The sequence below is a fragment of the Ostrea edulis genome, chromosome 6, assembly GCF_947568905.1.
Source record: "Ostrea edulis chromosome 6, xbOstEdul1.1, whole genome shotgun sequence".
Lineage (NCBI taxonomy): Eukaryota > Metazoa > Mollusca > Bivalvia > Ostreida > Ostreidae > Ostrea > Ostrea edulis.
This window is the reverse complement of record NC_079169.1, coordinates 10,915,712-10,931,472: the sequence shown is the minus strand read 5'-3', so window position 1 is coordinate 10,931,472 and position 15,761 is coordinate 10,915,712. Positions and strand designations below refer to the sequence as shown.

The 15,761-nt window shown below is 34.3% G+C and overlaps 1 pseudogene; it reads left to right on the top strand.

The window, feature by feature from the left end:
• LOC125645517 (uncharacterized) overlaps positions 1-1,947 on the top strand; it is a 50,851-nt pseudogene extending 48,904 nt beyond the window's left edge.
• The last annotated feature ends 13,814 nt before the right edge of the window (positions 1,948-15,761 follow it).

Genomic DNA, 15,761 nt, shown 5'->3' with positions numbered 1-15,761 from the left:
TGTATCTCCATGCAGCATTTTGCATTCCCAAAATGCCCGTCAATGCCCTTGTTTTCTGATTTTCAAACCCCCTGATATCCGAAATTGTATAGGAAAGCATCCACGCCCACACGTATTGAAATTTGACCTCAAAATAGTCTTGCCTATCAGGGATTTCGAAATTTTCTTTCGAGTAATCTTGATTTATCATTTTACACCTGACCTTGCAAATCAAAATAAGAACAATAATCTAACTGCAAATAAGCATTGATACATTCAAGGAAAATGACCTTGAGGTGTTACATATGAATTTGAGAATTAATAGAAACAGACCTGACAGTTATCAGAAATTGTAAACAATATGTGTCGGATAAATTCAATCTTTATATATACCCTGATAGGTACGCCAAACAGTAGTGCCGTGCGTGATTGTTTGATAAAATTAGTCAAGAAATGTAACTTAAACTTGCATACAAGGAGTACTGAGTTGTCTTCATGGACTTGGGCATTTGTGCAAACCCAATATTGAAATCTTGTTCGTTTTGAAAAATATTATTTTTATAAAAAGCATCTTGGACAAGAACATTTCTAACTTGTTTTTCCATTGTATTGAAATGCTTATTATGTTTGACCGTGTTAAGCAATAAGAATGCTTATTACGATTAACCATATTAAGCAATAGGAATTCCTTGTGCAAGGTAACATTACGTCAAGCAAAAATAAGACGGCGACATTTCTACGCTAGCTACAGTTTGAAACAATCTGGATTATCAACATAGAGTGGAAACAATGAGAATTATTTGTTTTATCCAATAATGACTTAATTTAACTACATACCGTGATGTTTTATCATTATTCAGCTTTTGTCTCTAAGGTATAGTTAGTGGTGGTGGTGGTGGGGGGGGGGGGTGTTTTGTTTTTTGAATAACTAAGTTTTTGGTGAATCAGAGTTTTGTTTGTTAAAAATTCAAATGTAGTCATCTACATCGTCGCTGATGAAAATTAAATATTGTCATTATGGATTTACTACCTCGAATGAAAATTAAATATTGTCATTATGCTTTTACTACCTTGAATGAAAATTAAATATTGTCATTATGGATTTACTACCTTGAATGAAAATTAAATATTGTCATTATGCTTTTACTACCTCGAATGAAAATTAAATATTGTCATTATGCTTTTACTACCTCGAATGAAAATTAAATATTGTCATTATGGATTTATTACCTCGAATTGATAACAGCGTGCTGACTTCTCTATTCTCAATATTTAGGTTCTGATACCAAATTATAGTTGTTTAATTCTATACATGTATTTCAGGTTTGGACAAACGGATAACACAATGACGTGTGCCCCTCGCATAACGTATATACCCTACAGATATTGGCAGTGAATCGGAAGTCGAATATCAACGCACGTGTCTAAGCAACATGTGCATGTGTTCTATTTTCTTACGCGAAGAGATTGAATGTTCTTTGTATTCATGAATATATATGTATTTATTAGAATGAACTACTGTGGACTGATTATATTTCGTGGGGTTCAATTTTCGTGAATTTGGTAAATATCTATCCACGAATTTCACACCGCAACGAAATATACAAAATATTTAATGTACAGAAACCATATCAATGAAATTACATCCCAACGAAACTGTATCTCTTAACAATGCACGAAAATTACATTCCAACAAAACTGTATCTCTCAACAATGCACGAAAATTACATTCCAACGAAACTGTATCTCTCAACAATGCACGAAAATTACATTCCAACGAAACTGTATATCTCAACAATGCACGAAAATTACATCCGAACGAAACTGTTACTCTATACAATGCACGAAAATTGAGCCCCACGAATTTAAACGATTCTTAACAGAGGTGAAAACCCGGTCATATTATTTACTGTACTAGAATTAACGGAAGTAGGTTGATTAAACAATGCAAGACGTGTGCAGACGACACCGAAGTGTTATCATCTACATGTACTTCGACTGCAAGAAAAGATGTATGTACTTGAGCAAATTCTCAAAAATTGGTGTTTGATTTTCAAATTAACTAAAATTCAAATTTTCAACAAAGCTTGAATATATCTTCAATCTAAATACAGGGTTAGGGTTAGTAATCTATATACATGTTTGCCCAACTATCTATTTGCATTGCTTATAGGAGTTATGGGATTAATCACTGATCGTTATCTTCACTTTTCATGTATAACAAAACAAATCTTAGATGTATGTCCAAATATCAATACCAATGTTTTTTCTTCGCTCTTCTGGATCTTTCCTACAACAGAGGTTGTGAGATAATAAACGCATGATTGAGAATAGAGTATGTTTTAGCTGCTCCTCTGGAGAGGCAGAGAATGGCGTGCATTTCCTTTGTCCATTTAGTTTCTGTACACGTAGTTTCTGTACCAAAATCTTTGATAATTTGAATCGTAAATCTTCTAACGCTGTCTACGCCATTGAGTGTAACCTGTGTGGCTTAATTTATGTGGGAGAAACCAAGGGTTCACTTAATAAAAGAATATCGGGACACAGATTTCAAATAAATAATGGTGGTAACCAACTTCTTTACAAGAATTTTAATGCACCAGACCACTCCATCGTGTCTATGCGGGTAAGGATTTTGGAAAAAATTTACCATCACACAAACAATCCAACATTAAGCACCCCTTTTCGTAGACAACGAGAGGATCACTGGATCAGGACCCTAGGCACTGCATTTCCATATGGATGCAATGATAATGTATATGATGTGGGAAATTTGACTACTCCACAAGGAATGTGATGGGACTCTTTCCCAATACTCAAAGACGGAAACGCAGTCATGGACAACGTACATATAAAAGACCAAGCATAATTGATGTCAAGTTTGATTCAATTTTACCTTACGTCAACAGACAATTAGGTCCACATCATATTCGTACAAAACTTTACTCTGTTCCATTGAGAGTTTTATATACGTTATTTGAAGAAGTTACAGCTAGTCTATACTTGGATTTTTCAACACCTGAATATAGACTGAACTCTATGATTATGGATATTGCCAATCACAGGCTCTTTAAACCAGCACGGGTCTTGCACGATATTCCTTCTAAATCATGCCGCCAGTTCCTTAAGCTCAAATTTACAAACAAAAGAATAGATGCCGTCAACATAAGCAACATTCTTCGTCATAAAAGGGTTCAGTCGTGAATTCCAACTTATTTCAAGTTCAAGTTTACACCCTGTATTTCCTACAGCTATACTTCTACTATTGCATCCAAACTTTTTAATTATAAACAAACTTTGCAGTGCCTAGATATAGACCATCTTACACGTAATCCACCAACGTGTTCTTGTTCTTCATCTTCTTTCAACTATAGCCCAGCTGGGCATGTCATTACTGGTGTTATTGATATAGTTGAAAATGAGGACCTCAAATCACTTATTCTAAAAGTTCCTAAATACAGAGAACCTCGTTCTTTTAATTGGCAACAGAACTTCATCTCTATTATGAATTCTGTCGAAGATTATGCCAGACGATGGGCTATATATGAAAATGAAGAACTTGATACATTGTCAGAATGGGTTAAAAACATAAGAGGAATATTGAAATCCCACATTAGACATATGAAAACAAAAGTACGTACCATCTATCCTTCTGCGTTTAGTAAACCAGAAGTGATAAAAGAATTAAATAGGTTACATGAGGAATATGTTTTGGTTCCAGCTGACAAAGCTAGTAACAACATTGTCTTTGTAAGGCTCATTATTACAACTGTATTTTAAACGAACTTGGCATTAATTCCACTTTTGGTAATCGTACTTATCCTCCAACTGCCCTTTCAAAAGATGAAATTCTTCAAAATCATGCATAAGTTTTAAACACATTTAATATCCCAGTCAATTGGTCGAATGAATATGAGTTACCATACCTATACTGGATTCCTAAACTACAGAAATCCCCTTACAAACAAAGATTCATTGCTGGATCCAGTAAGTGATAGAGTTCCTCATTGACAATATCTTCGTGGTCTTTGGTGATCAGGTTTTCTAACAGTCGGTTTGAAATCCCATGGGCACGAATTGTGCTCCTTGTTAGCTGTTTTCTATATTCATATGAAGCAGAATTTATTCAAAAACTTCTACATCAGAAAAAGTCTTGCTGTGGCATTCAATTCGACATTCAGATATATCGACGACGTTTTGTCTATTAACAATAATAACATTCATTCATATGTCGATTTGATATATCCCTGTGAGCTCGAAATAAAGGACACCGCAGAGTCGTCCACTTCTGCTTCATACTTAGATATTTTATTGAAAGTAGACATCAACAGCAAACTGACAACTCAACTGTATGACAAACGGGATGATTTCAGCTTCTCCATCGTCAATTTCCCATATTTATGTAGCAATATTCCATTATCACCTGCATATGGTGTTTATATCTCTCAACTGATTCGATAGGCAAGAGCTTGTTCTGCGTATAGTCAGTTTTCAAATCGAGCAAAGCTACTGACAAACAAGTTGATGGTAGAGGGGTTTCAACAGTCTCGATTGAAGTAAGCATTTCGCAAATTCTATGGTCGTTATAACGATCTAGTTCGTCAATACAACCTCCCATTGGGTCAAATGCTGTCTGACGTGTTTCATACCGATTGTTAAGCCGTTCTTGGCACACTGATTTTGACTACGGATAACTCCGTTTACCTGATCAGGATATAGGGCTCACGGCGGGCGTGACTGGTTGACAGGGGATTCTTACTCCTCCTAGGCACCTGATCCCACTCCCGGTGTGTCCAGGTGTTCGTGTTTTCCCAACTATCTATTTTGTATTGCTTATAGGAGTTATGTTGGATGATGAACAATGAAAATTGTGGATGTTTGAGTAAAGTACATTCATATCATTTGATTGTCCAATATGACCATGTAGATTGAAAGAAATTACCTTACATTGAATATATATATATATATATATATATATATATATTATATGAAGCACAGAAAATTTCACTTCATTTAGAAACCCACTTCCGCCTCTAACCGGGGTTGAACTCACGATCTGCGTAACCAAATCTCCTAGCAGCATGTAACCAGCGCGCTAGACCGCTCGACCATCTAGGCAAGTCAAAAAACTGCTACGAGATTGTGTTCCGCAGGTCGTGAGTTCAACTCTGGGTAGGGGCGGAAGTGGGTATCGAAATGAAGTGAAATTGTCTGTGTTTTATATTAAATAGTTCTTCACTTAGGGCAGTTATGTACATTTAAGAGTTCATTGCTATTTCTGTGCTTTATATATATATATATATATATATATATATATATATATATATATATATAAGCACTAAAGTTCCAACAACACCCGATACCTCAAAGTGTCGGATCCACAACATGGATACAAGGTCAAATACCAAAAATTATACAAAGCACTAAAATGACCAACGACACGAACAACGAGATTGTCAAATTTTCGGGACGACCCGTCCCTTCTTCAGGACAAACGAAAACAATTACATAATGTGGTCAATATCAACAGAGCATAATAACAAAAACTACATATAAATACATCTAGCACTACAACTACACTAATCTACAAACGTATTTACAACGCAGACTACATGTTTTTGGTCTTTAGGCTTGCCAATCAATGTTAAAGTGGAGCGAATTAGGACATGCCTTATTCGCCCAAAGAGCTGATCCAAAATGTCCGAAAAGAAAAACAATAAACTTAATTAATCTCAAGTGGAACGAGTTAACCCAATTACGTTGACAAATAGTAAAGCTAACTCGTACCCAGAGAGATTCTATTTTAACCTTGCATAATTTATAAAAGATAATAATAAGTAACAAATACAAAAAAATAAATAAATAATAAATAAATAAATAAATGAAAATAAGCTATGTAAACGAAGTAAGAGATGAACAAAGTTTGAGAGAAAGATAATGTAAACAACAAGTTTGAATAAGTTAACAAAATGGACCAACTCCAAGCAAAAACAAAGAATAGGCAGCCCAGGAATATTGAATCAACATCAGACATTCCCGTACTGATCATGTCTAGGGTAGATGTGTAAAAAAAAACACCATAGAATCACGGAAACTGATAAATGGGTTTTACATGTAAGCAATCGGTTATGAAGTTCAAAAAAATTAAAAAAGATGGACTGATTGTAAACAGAATTGAAAAGAAAAAAAATGTGTTCAAAAATGGTCTTACTTCGTTTACATAGCTTATTTTCATTTATTTATCTATTTATTTATTTTTTTGTATTTGTTACTTATTATTATCTTTTATAAATTATGCAAGGTTAAAATAGAATCTCTCTGGGTACGAGTTAGCTTTACTATTTGTCAACGTAATTGGGTTAACTCGTTCCACTTGAGATTAATTAAGTTTATTGTTGGGTCGGTGTAATGACTTGATAAGTGTAATGACCTGATTGACCTGATGGGGTATAATTCAATCTCCGCTGAAGTATATATTAAAAAGATGATATTTTAAGATTTGTTCTGATTAAATATACACCTTTCTTTCATATGATAATGATTTTAAAATCAGCGATTATTTTATTATTTATAAAACCGGAATGAAAATTTTCCACACTTTTGAAGATTTAAAATGGTGATTGAAGATTTTACCTTGAGATATGTGTAAATGGCTCTTTATTTCAGTGTTGCTGTTTTGAGAATTTCCGTTTGATATTCCGGACATTTTGTATGAATTAGTACACGGTAACAACTTTTCGATTTTTTAAATAAAAATTATACTGGGTGACAAAAAATGAAAATAAACAGATTGCCATATATTATGCACCCAACTAATTTTTTTCTAAAAGTTTGACCCAATTTCGTAACATTGGATGTGCCGCGGAAATTCAATTTTGCATTATTCTTACGTGGAATAGCACTTAATGCATTATAATTCATAATTTTCAAACCCGAGGGGTGTAATGACCTGATATTTAGTGTAATGTCCTGATGGGACATTTCTACAAAAATGATATATTTCTACGATGTTTTATGCACCCAAATCATTTATGTATATGAGTTGGTATATATCTTATGATATTCAATTATTGTTTTTAATAATACCCGGTTATTTTTTATTATTTTAGATTTCAACTAAACCTAGGGTGTAATGTCCTGATATCGGAATGACCTGATGACACGATAGAGGGTTATAGAGTAATGTCCCGATGTGCTGTTTTTATAGTAGACAAAGCTTCTTTCGGCGTTATTTGTTTTTATATTGAATATTTTCACAAACATTAATTTTTTGAAATGATATTTTAAAAAAAAATCGAAGATTTATAAATTAACGATGGTTATTTTTTATTTCAAATTTGCAGAGGTGTAATGACCTGATATTGGAATGACCTGATGAAAACTGTTGCGAGTATTATTAATAAATTCAAATTAAAGGATAGATTTGTTTAATGTTAATAATGATATGTTGATTGCATAATTTAGATAGTGATAGTACTGAGCGAAATGAAACATTGGACAAAACATTTGTTTCCTGAATTATGCAAGGTGAAGATAACGAACAGTGATCAATCTCATAACTCCTACAAGCAATACAAAAAGATAGTTCGGCAAACACGGACCCCTGGACACACCAGAGGTGGGATCAGGTGCCTAGGAGGAGTAAGCATCCCCTGTTATATATCAAATAAATATGTACATTCATATGTTCATGTAGCTGGAAAAAACATTGACCAAAAACATGTAAGAGGTCAAAAAAAACTTTTTAAAAAATAATGTTTCAATTTCTGCTTGTGTGTAGAATGAAATTAAACAAAAACTATTTTATTATGCTTGGATTTCCAAATTGGATCCATACAGAATTGGCATCCAATGATTTTGCATACTTATAATTTGGAGAAGTTGATAAAGGAAAATAAAGTATCCAATCCCGATAGTCCAAGTGACACAAGCTAAATAATTTGGTAATTGTGAGTGACTACCGTATACCTGGCTTATTTCGACTTCAAGGCTAAAATACCGCGATGTAAAAACAAATTAATTTCAATTTAGCAATTAATTTTCAGAATATCAAAGGCACATCTTTAATCGCTGAAGTTAAAGTATGAATGGTAGTAAAGAATTCGGTAACATCAAAAATAATTTAAACTATCACGTCAAATACAGATAACAAATTGCAGTTAATATTGCAGTTTTATACATATCTTGATTTATATTCGATAATCTTGTTATTTATATTTGAAAAATTGAACAAGATTGTCAAATATAAATCAAAATTTCCGCATATAAATATCAAGATTATCGAATTCAAATATCAAGATTATCGAATATGAAGCAAGATTTGTATAATATTACAACGTTTTACTTGGTAATTTTTCATTAATATTTTCAAAAGAAGAACTTGAATAATAATAAACACTGTTCATACGATAAAAACTTGTACAACTCTGGTATAATTCGTAAATTATATATATCTTATATTGTCATGTATCGTACATGTATATGTCATAACATATATTGTTGTGATTGTGTACTTATCTTGATTTTTTTCTTCTTGAATTTTGTATGCCTAACATATAGCCCAGGATTGGATGAATGAATAAATAATTAAGATAAACGTTAGAAATAATAAATGAAAAGTATGACCTAAAATATTGCATGCGACGCACAAACAAATAATTTCAATATACCAATTTTTGGAATAGCAAATCTACTCCTTTCAAAATGCCGAAATTAAAATAATCTTTATGAAAACTTTAGAAATAATCAATATATGAATACTACTTCTTTCATATAACTTTCAAATCAACTTGTTAAAGTAATAAAGCTATACGACACGTCTTATCAGGTCAATCTTCATCAGGACATTACACCGCAGAAAATCTCATCAGGTCATTCTCCATCAGGACATTACACCACCGCGGAAGAAAACTCGTTATAATACTCGTTTAAACAATATTTAATAATTATGTTTTACAACATATTAAATATAACTATTCATATACTCTTCCTAAATGTAGACTTGACCTATTTAGGAAATCCTTTGTCCCTGACATAATTAAGCAACGGGGCCATCTTAAATATCTCAATCAGAAACAATATTAAACATATCCCTACAAAAACGCATTTTACTTTGTTATGAAAATGGAAGATTCAACATCATTCACGCCAAACTCAGACATAACTGTTCATGTATTTAGAATTATGATTTGTTGAGAGAAAAATATCATTGAAAGTCCCAATTGTTTGTGTGGTTTACCTGAGGAATCATATCAGTTTTTCTTTGTATGTAATGTAAAACTTATACGGTACCAATTTTGATGCACCAGATGCGCATTTCGACAAATAATGCCTTTTCAGTGATGCTCAAGCCGAAATATTAGAAATCCGAAATAACAATAAATTTGTAAGAACTAAAAAATGAGTGTCAAAGACTGAGGTCAAATTCGTCTAAGGATCAGTGCTATGCATGAGGGAGATAATCCTTAATTTTGAAATGGATTTCTAAATTTTATCCCAGCAATTAAATAGACATCATATCTAGTGATCAGTCATTCAAAAACTTACTTTGTTAAACACCACTCTGATTCCACGCACAAGTACTCTGAAGTTGAAATAAAAAATATGATAGAGTTCCTCATTGACAATATCTTCGTGGTCTTTGGTGATCAGGTCTTCCAACAGTCTGTTGGAATTCCCATGGGCACGAATTGCGCTCCTTTGTTAGCTGACCTGTTTCTATATTCATATAAAGCAGAATTTATTCAAAAACTTCTACGTGAGAAGAAAAAATCTCTTACTGTGGCCTTCAATTCGAAATTACGATATATCCCTGTGTGCTCGAAATAAAGGACACCACAGAGCCGTCCATTTCTGCTTCATACTTAGATATTTTGTTGAAAGTAGACATTAACGGCAAACTGACAACTCAACGGTATGACAAACGGGATTATTTCAGCTTCTCCATCGTCAATTTCCCATCTTTATGTAGCAATATTCCATTATCACCTGCATAATATATGGTGTTTATATATCTCAACTGATTCGATAGGCAAGAACTTGTTCTGCGTATAGACAGTTTTTAAATCGAGGTAAGCTACTGACAAACAAGTTGATGGTAGAGGGGTTTCAACAGTCTCGATTGAAGTCAGCATTTCGCAAATTCTATGGTCGTTATAACGATCTAGTTCGTCAATACAACCTCCCATTGGGTCAAATGCTGTCTGACGTGTTTCATACCGATTGTTAAGCCGTTCTTGGCACACTAATGTTGACTGCGGATAACTCCGTTTACCTGATCAGGATATAGGGCTCACGGCGGGTGTGACCGGTCAACAGGGGATTCTTACTCCTCCTAGGCACCTGATACCACCTCTGGTGTGACCAGGGGTCCGCGTTTGCCCAACTATCTATTTTGTATTGCTTATAGGAGTTATGAGATTGATCACTGTTCGTTATCTTCACCTTGCACATCCGTATTTTCAAACTAGTAACGAAGTACTTAGCTGCTGGGCTGTAGAGACCGTCGGGGACAAATATGATAATGCCAGAAGTCAATCATTAAGAAGCGTTTTACATTTTTCTTAATATTTTTTATTGATTGTTACTTAATTCTATGGGGAGACGAAGCTCAACATGTTGAAATAAACTAACATATTTTTCCTCTGTTCAAAATTTAAACAGTGGCTATCACAGAAAGATTATTCTCAAATTGTGTTTTTTCGATTGCTCTGGTCCAAGGAAGCATCAGAAAGGAGGCCGATCCCGATGTGATCAATATTTATACTTAATACGAGCCCCAATATCCCGCACCTGAATTTAATGCAAGTATTTCTCATGCAATAAAGGCATCTATTTTATATGGAAATATATGCTATTATTCATACAGTGAGAAAAAAGCGAAACCAGTTTAAACTTTATTTGGCGAGCATTGACCGTGGCATACAGCAAGAATTGTGGGATGCCATTAACAACGCGTGTGGGCAAACCCACACAAAATGCAACATCAATCAACCAGTTCAAAATTGACCACCCCGGGTTAACCGCTGATGGTTACTTAATTAGAGTATGTTAAATTAACCCAATATTTAGCTTAATTACGCAATGAGTTACGATAAAAGCACTCATTGTTTACAACAGTCAGTTTCACAAGTTTCATTGCAAAGAACAGTATCAAATTCACTGACAACACAATACATATGGAATCAGTTGGAGTTAATTCTGAGATGTGGAATCCATTTGGAGTTGTGATAATAGTAATCATTTTGACAACAGTCGCAGTTTCACAAATTCATTCACATTTCAATTGCACATAACAGTTTCAAATTCACTGGCAACACAGCAATACATATAAAATAAATTAACTTGGTGTGCGTAAACGCCACGTGTCTGCGAACAGGTAAGCACTATTTGCAGTCATCCCACCAAAGGGGGAGCCACCAATCAATTGATCCTCTATCAACCTCGCCTAATTTCCATAAATGTAAAGGATACACTGAAAAATCATAAAAACCAAGTCCTCAGTAAATAGCTGAGGGACACATCATAAAAAAACAATGCCATCCATCATGCCCCTCACCTTCAGGATGGGCTTACCTACTTCACTGTTGACTTGGGAACAGTATCTCCCCATAGCATCATAATGTTGGAATACATCCACTTTGATAGTGGAAGCATTTGGGAACAAATAAAAAAATAGTGGGGATATCACTGTTTAATCAACTGCAGACGTTTCAAATAATCAACAAAAATGTATACAGAGGAATGTTTTACTTCAAGATCATTAACCACACTGACAATCTAATTTGTTATTCATCAAGATATACACATTTTCTTTTTGAAGTTCAAGACTTTCACACCAGGGTATCCCAGCCACCAGATACACATGCACAACTCTCTCAGCTCGACCGAAAATCTGTGAAAGCTACCTCAAAGATGGTTAAATCAATACACCATCCACTTACATTACATTTTTCTGCAATATTTAGGCCATAAGAGAAACGAGCAACTAAACAATACATAAATTGATGCTATAGCAATGGCAAATAAAACTTCAAATTACTCGCCCTTGATTACAGGTGGCGCACGATCCGTTAACTCCACGGCGTTTCTAACCTCAAGTTTAAGAGAGCGTCGGAAGGACACGTTTAGATTAGAAAGTTGTTGAATATTTAGTAACGAAGGCGGATTACGGTTCGTGGGACCTCACTGCGCATAGAGACGAACTTAGAAAACGCAATGCAAGACTCTCTGGGTGGATAGGAGAGCACGTTGAGAGTTTCAGCTGCAACCGGATTTTCTCTGTCACATCGATTAAATAAAGACATTCAATACACATTGAAAGTTTTTCACTATAAACTACTTCGTGATTAAGTTTACATGCTTAAACAGTAGTTTAAGTTGAATATATAATATACAATACATCATGATTCTTTATAAGTTGTTGAATTGCACATGTTTAAAACAATAAGATGCGGACCCCCCCCCCCCCCCCCTCTCTCTCGGATTAAGAATATCAATTATTAAATATATCCATATATTTCTGAATTTCTATTATTAAGCTGTTAAAATGTGTAGTAATAGTGCATGTATATGTATAACTTCTCTTTATAAAATAAAATTCACGATAGAAAAGGTAGCCTATACATGTATATAGACTACATATATCATAACCCTTAACTTCACATTTAACAGTTTATTTGCGTGTTTTAACTTACATGTATAACACTTACGTGATGACGTCACGGTAGGTAAACAGTCCTTGCGATTAAATTTTTATTAGTCCATAGGGCAACCGAGAGCATAAAAATTGGCAGGTCAAATAAATTTTACTACCCCATATGCTAGCTGTACAATAATAATTCAAAATTTCGAGTTTCTACATTTTAATTGAATATTACAATTTGGATTGCAAGTTTAAGACGGAAGTTCAGGCTTTCTTTCAACTTCTAAATTCACGTCTCCATCCATATACTATGATTGATATACTATGAGTTGGTTGTAGTCTGCGTTAAAAGCACGACTGCATCCTGCGTAGGAATGGTTGTATCCAAATGACGTTTGTCCATGGTGTTGCAGAAAACTGATGTAGGCCTACATAATTTGACCCGTGTTTACTTTCATGAATAAGGATTTATCATGCTTATAAGTACCATGACAGTTCATGATAGAATGATTTAATACTAAAATACACTTAACAAATGTTGTACACTTTTGAATTTGAAGGTCAATTTGAATGTTCAAACTTCAGATTGGAATCGAAGTTACAAGTGAATATTGAAAAATGTAATGCAATGATTTTTTAAAATAAAAACCACAATGAACAATAGGCCTATGTATGGCTTTTATTATAAACACAACATTGTATATATGACAGTGAAATTTGTATTTACTTCACTTGGATAAATTTATAGCTTTATGAATTTGCATTTAATTTTGATAAAAGTAGATATAATTCAAACTTTATTTCTAAAATTTTCAGAAATGCATTTTTCTTCTCGTTTGCGTCAACAGTTAAAATAGGCTAGGGCTGGTATTCATTTCTTTGACGTATTGGACTGTACTTCCGTGGGTCAGTTCCTCAACATGACATAACAAAATAACCATGATAATGCAAACGTTGATAAGTTATGAAAGTTTGACAATTTCATCGCATATTTTGATTAATATCATACGTACTGAAGAATCCAGACTCGTTTTCCCAGAAATTCAAACAATACATGTATTTTACAACACTTTTTGAATTATAACAAAATTAACAATGAAAGTAAAGTGTTGAAATTAATTTACAATCCAGTCATCAAAAACGAAAACAAGACCTAGGAATATTCACTGCCTTACAGTTACAGTCTGATTATAGCCACCCCTTCATTACAGTAGCGTCGTCGTACCAAGTGACGGCGGAGGGCGTGGGGTGCTGTTAGCAATCGCGTTCATTCATATTTTGACGACCTTGGTTAACTCTAAAATTAGTTTTTAAATGACATCTTAAATATATTTTTGTACCATACTTCGTTTATATATTGATGACTCAAATTTCCATTGTTCGATTATAGATCTAGTCTATAAAGGGGGAGGGGGGGGGGGGGTGAGAGTCATGGAATTATAAGATCATTGATGACTGTATCACTAAGGATAGATACAATTTCAGCATAAAACTTTAATGCAGAATATTACGATCTACAGAGCAAATGTTTAACACACCGTAAATACTTTATGCAACAAATTCGTCATCTGATATCTTGTGAAGTCGGGCTGAACTGAAGACTGGTGTTTCTAGCGCACGACGCTGAGTGGAAATTAAAACGATCGTTGTCGCTGTTAAATTTGATGACAATGAACCAATTGTTTTTTTTTTTTACAAGCTTCATTTCTCGGGAATTCTACCCCTGCTCCCTGTTTGCACAACAAAAACTTTACACTCTCTCATAAACCTTATGTACACCGGAAGTCAACAAGGACGTAAACGAGTCTTGCGCCACCCGTGTTTCAAATAGGGGAAATAACTGACAAATATTCGCAATTGATTAATCACAATAGCCAAAACACTGGGTCCCTAACACAAGGCAAATCCACATAAAAATACAATCCTTCACTAGTTGGACAGTTATTGAGCCTTATAATTTACCCCAAACATAACGTCATTTGACTTTAAACTTCCATCACCCAGTTTCATCATGGTGTTCCATAGGTCTTGAAGCACACTGCTCTTAAGACGAAAACATTTAGCAGTTGTGGACACATGTGTAAACGGTAAAATATGGGCTTCATCAACCTTCAAGAAGCTTGTCAAGATAAAACAAGCACATCATTCCAATTGTGAATTTACTGAAAACCGATAGTCGCCACCTCTAGCTGCACAATAAGAGCAGTTTTAACTTGATAAATAAGATAAAAACTGTACCACATGGTTTCTCATGTTGGCCAGATTTGCAGATGCGAGATAACCAAACTATGTACAATATTCTTTTAAATTGAATTGAGACCAGTGTCATTCGATATTGAATATTTCTAGCAACTGAGATATCCTTTATTCATTTGAGTCTGTGACTAAAGTTGACCGACTCCTGCAAATTGAGGCTGGTACTCGGTAGTTGGTGTCGAACACCGGAGATGACAACGCTTGATAGAAATTTCAACACGAAATGTCTCCCCAATTCTAATACCAACTTAAATTTGTAGCTCTACTCAATAAAAACGTTAACCAATGAAAGATATTGACAAAATACAACCAGCTTTGTTCAACATTGTTGCCATAACTTTAATGAAAACACCATGGAACATATCTTGAAAAGGTTTATGTTCTACATAAGATCATGATAATGCAAGGTGAAGATAACGAAGAGTGAACAATTTCATAACTCCCATAAAGGTGAAGATAACGAACCGTGATCAATCTCATAACTCCTATAAAGGTGAAGATAACGAACAGTGATCAATCTCATATTACATAACTCCTATAAGCAATACAATATAGATAGTTGGGCAAACACGGACCCCTGGACACAACAGAGGTGGGATCAGATGCCTAGAAGGAGTAAGCATATACTGCCAAATTTGATAGATCCCATGGTAACTGTAGTTGAAAACTTAAATAAAAGCCATGCTCAACATTGAGGAGAATATAAACAGCAACAAATTGTTGATTCATTGACAATTTGACGACAATATAAACGCCCGAGACTGAAGTGCTCACGATACACCTTCCATCCCATAGCACCATGTTATCCCAGCAGCACCCACTCGAACATCATGCAAGTATCTGAATAGCCCCTGATCTCAGGATTACCGGTCAAGTAAAGCTG